Raw genomic sequence first — 17,605 nt, 5'->3', positions numbered from 1 at the left:
GATCAGGAATTCTCCTGCTGCATCACTCCTGCTTTTAAATTTTATTGTTGGGGCAGTTGTTTACCCATTGGGGGAATCAGATGACCACAATGTTCACCCTACCTTGTTCAGAGATGAGTGCCTGATTAGTAACCCTTGCATGAGTGGATGCATTTATGCAAGAAGTATATATTTATAATACAAGAATTCATCTGTATAGGAACTAGTAAACAGGAAATTTCTCTAACACACATTAAGTTTTATGAATTAAAAATGTGTAGCACACTGTTTTCTTTGAAGATGCTCCAAATATGATGGGCAGAACATCAGGATTAAACAGAACAAAGAAATGGATAAAGAAGCATTTCTATCGGTTTAATTATTAGTTCAGGAGCCTGGACAAAGTAAGATGAAAGACTGATGCCCTACAGATTTTTTTTATGCACTGTAGATTTCCATGGATTTTGAATGCTTTTTTTGCACATTCAGTTCTTCATTTTTTATTTGGATGCATTTGATTTGTCCTTTCCATGACCTCTTCTCTAGAAGAATCAGAAAACATATATTTATTTTTTGAATATTCGATTCAGGCATTGATCATTGATAAGATTTACATTTTCCATAAACTATTTTTTACTTTCAGTGTTGCTTCATTATAAAACATTTTTTGAATATTAGACCTCATTCACACAGGCTGCAAAATCATCGCTATGTTTTGTAGCCTGAAAGAACCCATTGGAAACCATGGGCTTCACATACATGTGTTTCGTAGCGATGATTTTGTAGTGAGATTTTGTAGCCCGTGTGAACAAGACCTTATCTATAACACTATTCTGGGAAAAACAGCTGAAAAAGTAAAAGCTCAGCAAATATAGCTATTGCAAACCAATCACTGATATTATAATATAGCAGTATGGCTGGTGTAGTGAAGATAGCAATGGAGAAAAAAAGGAGGAACACTTCCATGTGAAAGATACTTAGCAAAGAACCCTGAAAACAAACTAATCTCTAACACTGCACATGCATGTGTCTATTGGGGCCCTACGGTGTCTTGTTCCTCCAATTTCATAGAAAGGTCTGAGGAGATTTTTCTGTTGAATTCCTCATGAATGCAGCATAAAATAATTGTGGCATGCTCTATCAGACTCCTTGCAGAGATATTCGCCCCTAAAAAAGAGAGAAATGATAGAGAGTAATACATCACTGTAGAATCAGACTACACAGTGTTTGCTTGTTGTGTATAATCAGAAAAGACAAAAAAGTCTCCATAATGGTAGGATCTGTTTACATAGTTTACAAATAGCAAAATTACTTTGGCATAGGACAATGAAAAAAGGTTGCAAAAGTGAATATCCTAAACCCAGCCTGTGAGTCCTACCACTTCACTTTAGTGTTGAATGTTTCATGTGAAAAAATGCTCCCTTCTGCTCTTGCATCTCTGGGTTGAGCCTTGGACAAGCTACAGCAGGGGTGTCAAACTCATTTTCACCAAGGGCCACATCAGCCTTGTGGCTGCCTTCAAAGGGCCGATTCTAAGTGTAAGACAGTATAGTAAATAGTGAACCCCATAGTGACCAGTGGCGCACACTATTATACATATATATACACGCAGGCACACACTATTATATATATATATATATATATATATATATATATATATATATGCATACACACACACACACACATATATATATATATATAAACACAGGCACACTATATTCTACACATATATGCACAGACGCACACTATTCTACACATATAGCACAGACGCACACTATTCTACACATATAGCACAGACGCAAATTATTAGGCTGCCTGTGCACGAGCGTTTTTGAATTGCGTTTCCCGCGGCGATAATTCGGCCGTGGGGAACACAATGCACACTTTGCTATGGAAAGCGCTTCATCTGTCCACGAGTGGAGAATCATAGCAATTCTCCACTCGTGGCCAGCAATTCGAGATTCATCTGCAGGCTCCTGCCCCCCCCCCCCCCCCCCCCCCCCGGCAGCGGCTTCCACGGCGGAGATTTGCTGCGGGATTTCGTAACGCCCGTGGACAGGAGTCCTTTTATATATATATATATATATATATATATATATATATATATACATACATACATACACACACACATATATACATATACACACACACACACACATACATACACACACACATGGATATTTCTGCATTTTTATACACATTTTTCTACTTACCTGCATCCAATATGGTCCCACTGGCAGGTATACCGGCTGCTCTTAGTCATTTTTGGGGCCCTCCTGCATACTTGGGCCCCTGATGTCTCCCCAGGCCTGCAGCCATGAACAGAGGGAGGGCCGGTGAGGAGTTCAGCGCTGACCAGCACTGACAGGCTCTCATCCAGCAGCTGCTCCTCCTCAGCATCACTCTCCTTGCGTCAGAGATGTCTTCTGCAGCCTCCTCTGTGGCTGTTGTCAGGGTGCTATCAGCACTCGTCTATTACTGTCTGCTCTACTGAGACAGAACAAGCCGATAGAAGATCACTTACTGACAAGAGCACGGAGGGTGAGCGAACTTGCTACACAGCCAGCAGGCTACAGAAAATGAGGTGGCGGGCCGGATTTGGCCCGTGTGCCTTGTGTTTGACACCTGTGAGCTACAGGTTGCCCTAATACTAGTAAAATTCTGAGGTAAAATTGCATATTTAATTCCACATTCAAAAAGACAACTTAAGGATGTGTCTCCATTTGCAAGCCTAAATAAAATAATGTCAAAGTAAGTAGGACTGGTCTTACATGACTGGATTTGAATTGCAGATTCCACGATTGTATGATCTGCGGTAATACGCTGTTCAATCAAATACATGGGATAATGCAATTCTGATCATATTGATGTGTTGGAATTGCTTAATCTGTTCGCTGAAAATAGAACTCAACATGTTCGATTTTATTGTGGATATCCACAACATAGAGCCAGCCCATTGTGCTCCATGGTTGTGGATATACCTGCAGGCCATATGCAATTACATTGCATTTGGGCTGCAGGTACCCACGTCATCGCTAAGCGATGGTGTGGGAAATATAAATATGAAAAAAAAAGTGGAACTGTGCATGACCACCTGCGTCAGTACGCGGTAAAACGATTCTGGCGCACTGCCAGAATCTTCTTCTGGCCTCCCACACGTGGAATCTGACCCACTAATGTGAGCCCGGCCTAAGAAATATAAGTGTTTATATATATATATATATAAGTGTATATATATATAAACACTTATATTTCTTAGGCCGGGCTCACATATATAAACACTTATATTTTGTGTTTATATATGTGTTTATAAATGTGCAGTGTTGCACATTTTATTTTTTTTGGTATATCGGCCGTGCAGAGCATTGCGCCCTGCAGTAATACTCCAGGGACAGAATTGTATAGGCAGGGCCAGAAGATATATATTATAGATTGAATATACGCAGTGGTCCTTTTCCAAAAAATATTGGAAAAAAATCTATTTGGCCTGCCTGTCACTGTGCTCAGTGTTCTGGGTCCGTGTCTGCTGGGGGTAGTAGTTCTCCAAATAAATACGCAGCCAGCTAAGTGTTACAGCAGGCTTGCGCCAAATTATTTCCTGGCTCTGAAATCACCGGTCTGTTGCAGTTAATAACAGTGCAACACTGCAGTTCCGTGACACACACATCAGGGACAGAATTGTGTAGGCAGGGCCAGAAGACATATATTATAGATTGAATATACGCAGTGGTCCTTTTCAAAAAAATATTGGAAAAAAATCTATTTGGCCTGCCTGTCACTGTGCTCAGTGTTTTGGGTCCGTGTCTGCTGGGGGTAGTAGTTCTCCAAATAAATACGCAGCCAGCTAAGTGTTACAGCAGGCTTGCGCCAAATTATTTCCTGGCTCTGAAATCACCGGTCTGTTGCAGTTAATAACAGTGCAACACTGCAGTTCCGTGACACACACATCAGGGACAGAATTGTGTAGGCAGGGCCAGAAGACATATATTATAGACTGAATATACGCAGTGGTCCTTTTCAAAAAAATATTGGAAAAAAATCTATTTGGCCTGCCTGTCACTGTGCTCAGTGTTTTGGGTCCGTGTCTGCTGGGGGTAGTAGTTCTCCAAATAAATACGCAGCCAGCTAAGTGTTACAGCAGGCGTGCGCCAAATTATTTCCTGGCTCTGAAATCACCGGTCTGTTGCAGTTAATAACAGTGCAACACTGCAGTTCCGTGACACACACATCAGGGACAGAATTGTGTAGGCAGGGCCAGAAGACATATATTATAGACTGAATATACGCAGTGGTCCTTTTCAAAAAAATATTGGAAAAAAATCTATTTGGCCTGCCTGTCACTGTGCTCAGTGTTTTGGGTCCGTGTCTGCTGGGGGTAGTAGTTCTCCAAATAAATACGCAGCCAGCTAAGTGTTACAGCAGGCGTGCGCCAAATTATTTCCTGGCTCTGAAATCACCGGTCTGTTGCAGTTAATAACAGTGCAACACTGCAGTTCCGTGACACACACATCAGGGACAGAATTGTGTAGGCAGGGCCAGAAGACATATATTATAGATTGAATATACGCAGTGGTCCTTTTCAAAAAAATATTGGAAAAAAATCTATTTGGCCTGCCTGTCACTGTGCTCAGTGTTCTGGGTCCGTGTCTGCTGGGGGTAGTAGTTCTCCAAATAAATACGCAGCCAGCTAAGTGTTACAGCAGGCGTGCGCCAAATTATTTCCTGGCTCTGAAATCACCGGTCTGTTGCAGTTAATAACAGTGCAACACTGCAGTTCCGTGACACACACATCAGGGACAGAATTGTGTAGGCAGGGCCAGAAGACATATATTATAGATTGAATATACGCAGTGGTCCTTTTCAAAAAAATATTGGAAAAAAATCTATTTGGCCTGCCTGTCACTGTGCTCAGTGTTCTGGGTCCGTGTCTGCTGGGGGTAGTAGTTCTCCAAATAAATACGCAGCCAGCTAAGTGTTACAGCAGGCTTGCGCCAAATTATTTCCTGGCTCTGAAATCACCGGTCTGTTGCAGTTAATAACAGTGCAACACTGCAGTTTCGTGACACACACATCAGGGACAGAATTCTGTAGGCAGGGCCAGAAGACATATATTATAGATTGAATATACGCAGTGGTCCTTTTCAAAAAAATATTGGAAAAAAATCTATTTGGCCTGCCTGTCACTGTGCTCAGTGTTTTGGGTCCGTGTCTGCTGGGGGTAGTAGTTCTCCAAATAAATACGCAGCCAGCTAAGTGTTACAGCAGGCTTGCGCCAAATTATTTCCTGGCTCTGAAATCACCGGTCTGTTGCAGTTAATAACAGTGCAACACTGCAGTTCCGTGACACACACATCAGGGACAGAATTGTGTAGGCAGGGCCAGAAGACATATATTATAGACTGAATATACGCAGTGGTCCTTTTCAAAAAAATATTGGAAAAAAATCTATTTGGCCTGCCTGTCACTGTGCTCAGTGTTTTGGGTCCGTGTCTGCTGGGGGTAGTAGTTCTCCAAATAAATACGCAGCCAGCTAAGTGTTACAGCAGGCGTGCGCCAAATTATTTCCTGGCTCTGAAATCACCGGTCTGTTGCAGTTAATAACAGTGCAACACTGCAGTTCCGTGACACACACATCAGGGACAGAATTGTGTAGGCAGGGCCAGAAGACATATATTATAGACTGAATATACGCAGTGGTCCTTTCCAAAAAAGTATTGGAAAAAAATCTATTTGGCCTGCCTGTCACTGTGCTCGGTGTTTTGGGTCCGTGTCTGCTGGGGGTAGTAGTTCTCCAAATAAATACGCAGCCAGCTAAGTGTTACAGCAGGCGTGCGCCAAATTATTTCCTGGCTCTGAAATCACCGGTCTGTTGCAGTTAATAACAGTGCAACACTGCAGTTCCGTGACACACACATCAGGGACAGAATTGTGTAGGCAGGGCCAGAAGACATATATTATAGATTGAATATACGCAGTGGTCCTTTTCAAAAAAATATTGGAAAAAAATCTATTTGGCCTGCCTGTCACTGTGCTCAGTGTTCTGGGTCCGTGTCTGCTGGGGGTAGTAGTTCTCCAAATAAATACGCAGCCAGCTAAGTGTTACAGCAGGCGTGCGCCAAATTATTTCCTGGCTCTGAAATCACCGGTCTGTTGCAGTTAATAACAGTGCAACACTGCAGTTCCGTGACACACACATCAGGGACAGAATTGTGTAGGCAGGGCCAGAAGACATATATTATAGATTGAATATACGCAGTGGTCCTTTTCAAAAAAATATTGGAAAAAAATCTATTTGGCCTGCCTGTCACTGTGCTCAGTGTTCTGGGTCCGTGTCTGCTGGGGGTAGTAGTTCTCCAAATAAATACGCAGCCAGCTAAGTGTTACAGCAGGCTTGCGCCGAATTATTTCCTGGCTCTGAAATCACCGGTCTGTTGCAGTTAATAACAGTGCAACACTGCAGTTCCGTGACACACACATCAGGGACAGAATTCTGTAGGCAGGGCCAGAAGACATATATTATAGATTGAATATACGCAGTGGTCCTTTTCAAAAAAATATTGGAAAAAAATCTATTTGGCCTGCCTGTCACTGTGCTCAGTGTTCTGGGTCCGTGTCTGCTGGGGGTAGTAGTTCTCCAAATAAATACGCAGCCAGCTAAGTGTTACAGCAGGCGTGCGCCAAATTATATCCTGGGGTTCCGAAAACGAAGTCAGCCTCCAACCACAGGCCAATAAGCGGCACATTTAATTACAGCATTCTGTTTCTGCACTACTGCTAATACACCATGCTGAGGGGTAGGGGTAGGCCTATAGGACGTGGACTCGGAGGCCCAAGTCAGGGTGTGGGCACAGGCCGAGCCAGTGCGGTGGCCAGGGGTAGAGGCAGGGCCAGACCGAATAATCCACCAACTGGTTCCCAAAGCGCCCCCTCGCGCCATGCCACCCTGCAGAGGTCAAGGTGCTCTACGGTGTGGCAGTTTTTTACAGAGACGCCTGACGACCGACGAACAGTGGTGTGCAACCTTTGTCGCGCCAAGATCAGCTGGGGAGGCACCACCACCAGCATGCGCAGGCATATGATGGCCCAGCACCCCACAAGGTGGGACGATGCCCGTTCACCGCCTGAGCATGAGGAGGGGGAAGAGACAGCTTGGTCACTGCTGAGGGGACAGATGCTGCTTGCCTGTCATCCTTTCAGCATGTATGGCCAGAGGAGGAGGAGGAGGAGGAGGAGGAGGGGGAGGAGCATGAGGAGGAGGGTGAAGAGACAGCTTGGCCCACTGCTGAGGGTACAGATGCAGCTTGCCTGTCATCCTTTCAGCGTGTATGGCCAGAGGAGGAGGAGGAGGATCCTGAAAGTGATCTTCCGAGTGAGGACAGCCATGTGTTGCGTACAGGTACCCTGGCACACATGGCTGACTTCATGTTAGGATGCCTTTCTCGTGACCCTCGTGTTACACGCATTCTGGCCACTACGGATTACTGGGTGTACACACTGCTCGATCCACGGTATAAGGAGAGCCTTTCCACTCTCATTCCCGAAGAGGAAAGGGGTTCGAGAATGATGCTATACCACAGGGCGCTGGTGGACAAACTGATGGTAAACTTCCCATCCGACAGCGCTAGTGGCCGAAGGCGCATTTCCGCGGCCCAGGTAGCAGGGGAGGCGCAGAGATCAGGCAGCATGTACAGCGCAGGCAGGGGAACACTCTCTAAGGCCTTTGACAGCTTTATGGCTCCCCAGCAAGACTGTGTCACCGGTCCCCAGTCAAGGCTGAGTTGGCGGGAGCACTGTAAAAGGATGGTGAGGGAGTACGTAGCCGATTGCACGACCGTCCTCGGTGACGCCTCTGCCCCCTACAACTACTGGATGTTGTAGCTGGACACGTGGCCTGAACTCGCGCTGTATGCCCTGGAGGTGCTTGCTTGTCCTGCGGCTAGCGTCTTGTCAGAGAGTGTGTTTAGTGTGGCTGGGGGAATCATCACGGATAAGCGTACCCACCTGTCAACCGACAGTGCCGACAGGCTTACACTCATCTAGATGAACAAAGCCTGGATTTCACCAGACTTCTCTTCTCCACCAGCGGACAGCAGCGATACCTAAGCAATACGTAGGCTGCACCCGCGGATGAAAGCATCGTTCTCTATCACCATCCAAAACGGGGACCTTTTTGCTTCATCAATCTGTGTATAATATTCATCCTCCTCCTCCTCCTGCTCCTCCTCCTGAAACCTGACGTAATCACGCCGAACGTGCAATTTTTCTTAGGCCCACAAGGCTCAGTCATATAATTTTTCTAAACAATTTTTATACGTTTCAATGCTCAGTAAAGCGTTGAAACTTTCACCTCAACCAATTTTTATTTTAACTAGGCTGCCTCCAGGCCTAGTTACCAATTAAGCCACATTAACCAAAGCCATTAATGGGTTTCACCTGCCCTCTCGGTTGGGCATGGGCAATTTTTCTCAGGTACATTAGTACTGTTGGTACACCAATTTTTGTGGGCCCTCGCCTACAGTGTAATCCAATAAATTTTTTGCCCACCTGCATTACAGCTGACGTTACATCAGCTGTGATGGGCAATGCAATGGGATATATTTATGTACCGCCGGTGGGTTCCAGGGAGCCACCCATGCCGTGGGTCCACAGGGAGTTGTAACTGCATGTGTCCACTTCTAAAGAACCCCAGTCTGACTGGGGCATGCAGTGTGGGCCGAAGCCCACCTGCATTAAACATGACATTACTACCTCAGCTGTGATGGGCAATGCAATGGGATATTGTTATGTACCGCCAGTGGCTTCCTGGCACCCACCCATGCTGTGGGTCCACAGGGAGTTGTAAATGCATCTGTTTCCACTTCTAAAGAACCCCAGTCTGACTGGGGCATGCAGTGTGGGCCGAAGCCCACCTGCATTAAACATGACATTACTACATCAGCTGTGATGGGCAATGCAATGGGATATTTTTATGAACTTCCGGTGGGTTCAAGGGAGCCACCCATGCTGTGGGTCCACAGGGAGTTGTAAATGCATCTGTTTTCACTTCTAAAGAACCACAGTCTGACTGGGGCATGCAGTGTGGGCCGAAGCCCACCTGCATTAAACATGACATTACTACCTCAGCTGTGATGGGCAATGCAATGGGATATTGTTATGTACCGCCGGTGGCTTCCTGGCACCCACCCATGCTATGGGTCCACAGGGAGTTGTAAATGCATCTGCTTCCACTTGTAAAGAACCCCAGTCTGACTGGGGCATGCAGTGTGGGCCGAAGCCCACCTGCATTAAACATGACTATACTACCTCAGCTTTGATGGGCAATGCAATGGGATATTTTTATGTACCGCCGGTGGGTTCCAGGGAGCCACCCATGCTGTGGGTCCACAGGGAGTTGTAAATGCATCTGTTTCCACTTCTAAAGAACCCCAGTCTGACTGGGGCATGCAGTGTGGGCCGAAGCCCACCTGCATTAAACATGACATTACTACCTCAGCTGTGATGGGCAATGCAATGGGATATTGTTATTTACCGCTGGTGGCTTCCTGGCACCCACCCGTGCTGTGGGTCCACAGGGAGTTGTAAATGCATCTGTTTCCACTTCTAAAGAACCCCAGTCTGACTGGGGCATGCAGTGTGGGCCGAAGCCCACCTGCATTAAACATGACATTATTACCTCAGCTGTGATGGGCAATGCAATGGGATATTTTTATGTACCGCCGGTGGGTTCCAGGGAGCCACCCATGCTGTGGGTCCACAGGGAGTTGTAACTGCATGTGTCCACTTCTAAAGAACCCCAGTCTGACTGGGGCATGCAGTGTGGGCCGAAGCCCACCTGCATTTCATCTGACGTTAGCTCTGCTGTCCAGGGCACTGCAATGGGATACATTTATGTAGAGCGGGTGGGTTCCAGGGAGCCACCCATGCTGTGGGTGCACACGGAATTCCCATTGCGGAGTTGTACCTGCCTATGACTATTTATAAAAAAACGCGGTCTGACTGGGGCATGCAGACACCTTGACAGAATGAATAGTGTGTGGCACATGGGTTCCCCATTGCTATGCCCACGTGTGCAGCTCCAGATGGAGGTGGCACAGGATTGGATTACTCATTGCTTCTGTACAGCATTGTGGACTATCGCCCCGCCCCTTTTAAAGAGGGTCGCTGCCTTGCCGTGCCAACCCTCTGCAGTGTGTGCCTGCGGTTCCTCTGGCAGACGCACTTATAAGTAGACATGAGTGTGGCGTGGCATGAGAGCAGCTGAAGGCTGCGCAGGGACAATTTGGTGTACGCTGTGGACACTGGGTCGTGCAGGGGGGGTTGGGCAGCATGTAACCCAGGAGAAGTGGCAGCGGAGTGTCATGCAGGCAGTTATTGTGCTTTGTTGGAGGTAGTGTGGTGCTTAGCTAAGGTATGCATTGCTAATGAGGGCTTTTCAGAAGTAAAAATTGTTGGGAGGGGGGGGGCACTCTTGCCGCTATTGTGGCTTAATAGTGGGACCTGGGAACTTGAGATGCAGCCCAACATGTAGCCCCTCGCCTGCCCTATCCGTTGCTGTGTCGTTCCCATCACTTTCTTGAAAAGCCCCGATTTTCACAAATGAAAACCTTAGCGAGCATCGGCGATATACAAAAATGCTCTGGTCGCCCATTACTCGAAACGAACCCTCGAGCATCGCGAAAAGTTCGTCTCGAGTAACGAGCACCCGAGCATTTTGGTGCTCGCTCATCTCTAGTTATTAGTAAGCATGCTAATTATAGCATTAAAAAGTCTGCAGTAAGAAATATTTTATATTTATTACCTGCCAGTGGAAAGTTCCTAGTATTGAAATATATGTTCAATATGTTTAGAAATTATTATAAGTATACCCATAGTTTCTGGATGGTGGATGATGAAACTATTGGATCTACTTGTGCTTGTTGGCTGATCAACAATGCTCTTACATACTATCAGAATGCAGTGGGTGGGACATAGTAATCACTCAATAAACATGAGTTATTCGAGGAGGGCGAGTGTATTAATTCATCATTTAATTCCATTTCACTGTTTCTCACAGAAAATAGATCTTGAGGGGTGTTGTATTTGTCTACTTTGCAAGTTCTATAATTACATCTGCATCCTTTTTTCCCTATACATCCCACTACCCTATGACTATGGAGTTATGTGACAGATACTAGAATTTTTAGCAGGAATACCAGATATCCCTGTTCTATTGTTCTTGAATTCTGTCATTGACCCCTACTGAGATAGGGTAACGATTAGAGATGAGCGAGCACCAAAATGCTCGGGTGCTCGTTACTCGGGACGAACTTTTCGCGATGCTCGAGGGTTCGTTTCGAGTAATGAACCCCATTGAAGTCAATGGGCGACCCGAGCATTTTTGTATTTCGCCGATGCTCGCTAAGGTTTCCTTGTGTGAAAATCTGGGCAATTCAAGAAAGTGATGGGAACGACACAGCAACGGATAGGGCAGGCGAGGGGCTACATGTTGGGCTGCATCTCAAGTTCACAGGTCCCACTATTAAGCCACAATAGCGGCAAGAGTGGGCCCCCCCCCCCTCCCAACAACTTTTACTTCTGAAAAGCTCTCATTAGCATGGCATACCTTTGCTAAGCACCACACTACCTCCAACAAAGCACAATCACTGCCTGCATGACACTCCACTGCCACTTCTCCTGGGTTACATGCTGCCCAACCGCCCCCCCTCCCCCCCCACAGCGCACACCAAAGTGTCCCTGCGCAGCCTTCAGCTGCCCTCATGCCACACCACCCTCATGTCTATTTAGAAGTGCGTCTGCCATGAGGAGGAACCGCAGGCACACACTGCAGAGGGTTGGCACGGCTAGGCAGCGGCCCTCTTTAAAAGGGGTGGGGCGATAGCCCACAATGCTGTACAGAAGCAATGAGAAATAGAATCCTGTGCCACCGCCATCAGGAGCTGCACACGTGGGCATAGCAATGGGGAACCTATGTGCCACACACTATTTATTCTGTCAAGGTGTCTCTGCATGCCCCAGTCAGACCGGGCTTTTTAATTCATAGACACAGGCAGGTACAACTCCCTATTGTGAAGTCCCTGTCGACCGACAGCATGGGTGGCTCCCTGGAACCCACCGGCGATACACAAAAATATCCCATTGCATTGCCCAACACAGCTGAGGTAGTAATGTCGTGCTTAATGCAGGTGGGCTTCGGCCCACACTGCATGCACCAGTCAGACTGGGGTTCTTTACAAGTGGAAACAGATGCATTTATAATTCCCTGTGGACCAAAAGCATGGGTGGGTGCCAATAAGCCACCGGCGGTACATAGAAATATCCCATTGCATTGCATAACACAGCTGAGGTAGTAATGTCGTGCTTAATGCTGGTGGGCTTCCGCCCACACTGCATGCCCCAGTCAGACTGGGGTTCTTTAGAAGTGGACACATGTAGGTTAAACTCCGTGTGCACCTACAGCATGGGTGGCTCCCTGGAACCCACCGGCGATACACAAAAATATCCCATTGCATTGCCCAACACAGCTGAGGTAGTAATGTCGTGCTTAATGCAGGTGGGCTTCGGCCCACACTGCATGCCCCAGTCAGACTGGTAATATGTACCTTAACAGTAACCGCGTTGGTGGTAATGTGGTGGTGACTGCGGACCTAGTAGCACGGTTTTATTTTGTTGGTTTTCGGAATGTGGCCAGGATTAAGTGGGCCGTGGCGGGGGATGTTTTGGAGGCACTACGTGTCCTCTCCACGTGTCCGTGGTTATATGCACCTTAACAGTAACAGCGTTGGTGGGAAATGGCCTTGCCGCCATCATGTCTTTGGGAAGCCTCTGTTTCCACACCCCACAGACATACCATTAGCAGCGGTATAGGCAGAGCCCAGAATTAGTAACATTTCAGCCGTAGCATTAGCGACAGGCCCCACTAACATATCACTAGCAGCATTATAGGGGGAGCACAGTCTTAGTTCCATTTCAGTAATAGTAGCAGCCTACACAGGCCCCAGTAACAATTCTGAAGCAGCAGTATAGTGGGAGCGCAGTCTTCGTTCCATTTCAGTAATAGTAGCAGCCTACACAGGCCCCAGGAACAATTCCGAAGCAGCAGTATAGTGGGAGCGCAGTCTTAGTTCCATTTCAGTAGCTGCAGTATAGCCAAGGCCCAAGTTACATTTATGTAGCTAAAGTGTAGGCCAACCCCACACACACTTCTGTACCATGAGTGCAGGCGAAGAACATACAAATTGCTATGATTACACTGTAGGTGAGGGCCCCAAAACATTGGTGTACCAACAGTACTAATGTACCTCAGTAAAAATTGGCCATGCCCAACCAAGATGGCAGGTGAAACCCATTAATCGCTTTGGTTAATGTGGCTTAAGTGGTAACTAGGCCTGGAGGCAGCCCAGTTTAACTAAAAATTGGTTCAAGTTAAAGTTTCAACGCTTTTAAGAGCATTGAAACATATAAAAATTGTTTAGAAAAATTAGATGAGTGAGCCTTGTGGCCCTAAGAAAAATTGCCCGTTCAGCGTGATTACGTGAGGTTTCAGGAGGAGGAGCAGGAGGAGGAGGAGGAATATTAGACACAGATTGATGAAGCAGAAATGTCCCCGTTTTGGATGGTGAGAGAGAACGTAGCTTCCATCCGCGGGTGCAGCCTACGTATTGCTTACGTATCGCTGCTGTCCGCTGGTGGAGAAGAGAAGTCTGGGGAAATCCAGGCTTTGTTCATCTTGATGAGTGTTAGCCTGTCGGCACTGTCGGTTGACAGGCGGGTACGCTTATCTGTGATGATTCCCCCAGCCGCACTAAACACCCTTTCCGACACTAGCCGCAGGACAAGCAAGCACCTCCAGGGCATACAGCGCTAGTTCAGGCCACGTGTCCAGCTTCGAAACCCAGTAGTTGTAGGTGGCAGAGGCGTCACGGAGGACGGTCGTGCGATCGGCTACGTACTCCCTCACCATCCTTTTACAGTGCTCCCGCCGACTCAGCCTTGACTGGGGAGCAGTGACACAGTCTTGGTGGTGAGCCATAAAGCTGTCCAGGCCCTTAAAGACTGTTGCACTGCCTGGGCTGTACATGCTGCTCGATCTCCGCACCTCCCCTGCTACCTGGCCCTCGGAACTGCGCCTTCTGCCACTAGCGCTGTCGGATGGGAATTTTACCATCAGCTTGTCCGCCAGGGTCCTGTGATATAGCAACACTCTCGAACCCCTTTCCTCTTCGGGAATGAGAGTGGGAAGGTTCTCCTTATAGCGTGGGTCGAGCAGTGTGTACACCCAGTAATCCGTAGTGGGAAGAATGCGTGTAACGCGAGGGTCACGAGAAAGGCATCCTAACATGAAGTCAGCCATGTGTGCCAGGGTACCTGTACGCAACACATGGCTGTCCGCACTAGGAAGATCACTTTCAGGATCCTCCTCCTCCTCAGGCCATACACGCTGAAATGATGACAGGCAAGCAGCATGGGTACCGTCAGCAGTGGGCCAAGCTGTCTCTTCCCCCTCCTCCTCATCCTCCTCATGCTGCTCCTCCTCCTCCTGAACGCGCTGAGATATAGACAGGAGGGTGCTCTGACTATCCAGCGACATACTGTCTTCCCCCGGCTCTGTTTCCGAGCGCAAAGCGGCTGCCTTTATGGTTTGCAGGGAACTTCTCAAGATGCATAGCAGAGGAATGGTGACGCTAATGATTGCAGCAACGCCGCTCACCACCTGGGTAGACTGCTCAAAGTTTCGAAGGACCTGGCAGATGTCTGCCAACCAGGCCCACTCATCTGAAAAGAATTGAGGAGGCTGACTCCCACTGCGCCGCCCATGTTGGAGTTGGTATTCCACTATAGCTCTACGCTGCTCATAGAGCCTAGCCAACATGTGGAGCGTAGAGTTCCACCGTGTGGGCACGTCGCACAGCAGTCGGTGCACTGGCAGATTAAACCGATGTTGCAGGGTGCGCAGGGTGGCAGCGTCCGTGTGGGACTTGCGGAAATGTGCGCAGAGCCGGCGCACCTTTACGAGCAGGTCTGACAAGCGTGGGTAGCTTTTCAGAAAGCGCTGAACCACCAAATTAAAGACGTGGGCCAGGCATGGCACGTGCGTGAGGCTGCCGAGCTGCAGAGCCGCCACCAGGTTACGGCCGTTGTCACACACGACCATGCCCGGTTGGAGGCTCAGCGGCGCAAGCCAACGGTCGGACTGCTCTGTCAGACCCTGCAGCAGTTCGTGGGCCGTGTGCCTCCTATCTCCTAAGCTGAGTAGTTTCAGCACGGCCTGCTGACGCTTGCCCACCGCTGTGCTGCCACGCCGCGACACCGACTGCTGGCGACGTCCTGCTGCTGCTGACACATCTAGATTGCGAGACAGAGGTTGAGGAGGAGGAGGAGGGTGCTTTAGTGGAAGAAGCATACACCGCCGAACATACCACCACCGAGCTGGGGCCCGCAATTCTGGGGGTGGGTAGGACGTGAGCGGTCCCAGGCTCTGACTCTGTCCCAGCCTCCACTAAATTCACCCAATGTGCCGTCAGGGAGATGTAGTGGCCCTGCCCGCCTGTGCTTGTCCACGTGTCCGTAGTTAAGTGGACCTTGCCACTAACCGCATTGGTGAGGGCGCGTACAATGTTGAGGGAAACGTGGTCGTGCAGGGCTGGGACGGCACATCGGGAAAAGTAGTGGCGACTGGGAACTGAGTAGCGCGGGGCCGCAGCCGCCATCATAGCTTTGAAAGCCTCCGTTTCCACAACCCTATACGGCAGCATCTCAAGGCTGATAAATTTGGCTATGTGGACGGTTAACTATTGAGCGTGCGTACTTGCGCTTGCGCTCCAACACTTGCGCTAGCGACGGCTGGACTGTGCGGTGCGAGACATTGGTGGATGGGGCCGAGGACAGCGGAGGTGAGGGTGTGGGTGCAGGCCATGAGACGGTAGTGCCTGTGTCCTGAGAGGGGGGTTGGATCTCAGTGGCAGGTTGGGGCACAGGGGGAGGCAGCGGTGCAAACCGGAGGCGGTGAACGGCCTTCGTCCCACCTTGTGGGGTGCTTGGCCATCATATGTCTGCGCATGCTGGTGGTGGTGAGGCTGTTGGTGGTGGCTCCCCGGCTGATCTTGGTGCGACAAAGGTTGCACACCACTGTTCGTCGGTCGTCAGGCGTCTCGGTGAAAAACTGCCAGACCTTAGAGCACCTCGGCCTCTGCAGGGTGGCATGGCGCGAGGGTGTGCTTTGGGAAACAGTTGGTGGATTATTTGGTCTGGCCCTGCCTCTACCCCTGGACACCGCACTGCCTCTTGCAACCTGCCCTGCTGCTGCCCGTGCCTCCCCCTCTGAAGACCTGTCCTGTGTAGGCGTTGCATACCAGGTGGGGTCAGTCACCTCATCGTCCTGCTGCTCTTCCTCCGAATCCTCTGTGCGCTCCTCCCTCGGACTTACTGCCCTTACTACTACCTCACTGCAAGACAACTGTGTCTCATTGTCATCGTCCTCCTCACCCACTGAAAGGTCTTGAGACAGTTGCCGGAAGTCCCCAGCCTCATCCTCCGTACCCCGGGAACTTTCCAATGGTTGTGCATCAGTGACGATAAACTCATCTGGTGGGAGAGGAACCACTGCTGCCCAATCTGAGCAGGGGCCCGAGAACAGTTCCTGGGAGTCTTCCCGCTCCTGAGCATGTGTCATTGTAGTGGAGTGAGGAGGCTGGGAGGAAGGAGGAGCAGCAGACAGAGGATTCCGATTTGCAGCACTGGACGGCGCAGAACTCTGGGTGGATGATAGCTTGCTCGAAGCACTTTCTGCCATCCACGACAGGACCTGCTCACACTGCTCATTTTCTAATAAAGGTCTCCCGCGTGGACCCATTAATTGGGCGATGAATGTGGGGACGCCAGAAACGTGCCTCTCTCCTAATCGCGCAGCAGTCGGCTGCGACACACCTGGATCAGGAGCTCGGCCTGTGCCCACACCCTCACTTGGGCCTACGCGTCCTCGGCCACGTCCACGTCCTCTCAGCCTACCCCTACCCCTCAGCATGCTGTATTACCAGTGATTTCCAAGCTAGATAAGAAATTGGCGCAAGCCTGCAGCCAAAATAGAATTTTTTCCCTTGTTTTTCAAAGGACAAGCCACACTGCGTGTATTCAATGAATACTACTAAGTTTAATAACTGTGTTGTGGCCCTGCAAATGTGTCAGAGAACTGCAGTGATGCAAAGTTATTGGCTCCAGCAGATCAGGGATTTCCCATGCAGGAAAAAAATTGGCGCAAGCCTGCAGTAAAACGTAGCTGGCTGCGTCTGATTTTTTTTAACGTTCTGCACGCAGCACACACGTACCCAGAGCCCTGAGGACTGTCAGAGGCAGGCGAAATAGAATTTTTTCCCTTGTTTTTCAAAGGACAAGCCACACTGCGTCTATTCAATGAATAATGTATGTCTTCTGGCCCTGCCTACACAATTCTATCCCTGTAGTATTAATGCCGGGTGCAATGGTCTGCACAGCCGGTTTTTTACACTCACTGCTAACACTCTCCCTGCCTAACCACCACTTCTGTCCCTATTGCAGGGCGCAATGCTCTGCAGATCCAATTTTGAAAAAAAAAAAAAATACAGTGCTAACACAGTACTGCACACTATTAGAT

Source organism: Eleutherodactylus coqui, chromosome 1 (assembly GCF_035609145.1).
Source record: "Eleutherodactylus coqui strain aEleCoq1 chromosome 1, aEleCoq1.hap1, whole genome shotgun sequence".
NCBI lineage: Eukaryota > Metazoa > Chordata > Amphibia > Anura > Eleutherodactylidae > Eleutherodactylus > Eleutherodactylus coqui.
The sequence above is the reverse complement of the archived record's forward strand: the minus strand, read 5'-3'. Positions refer to the sequence as shown.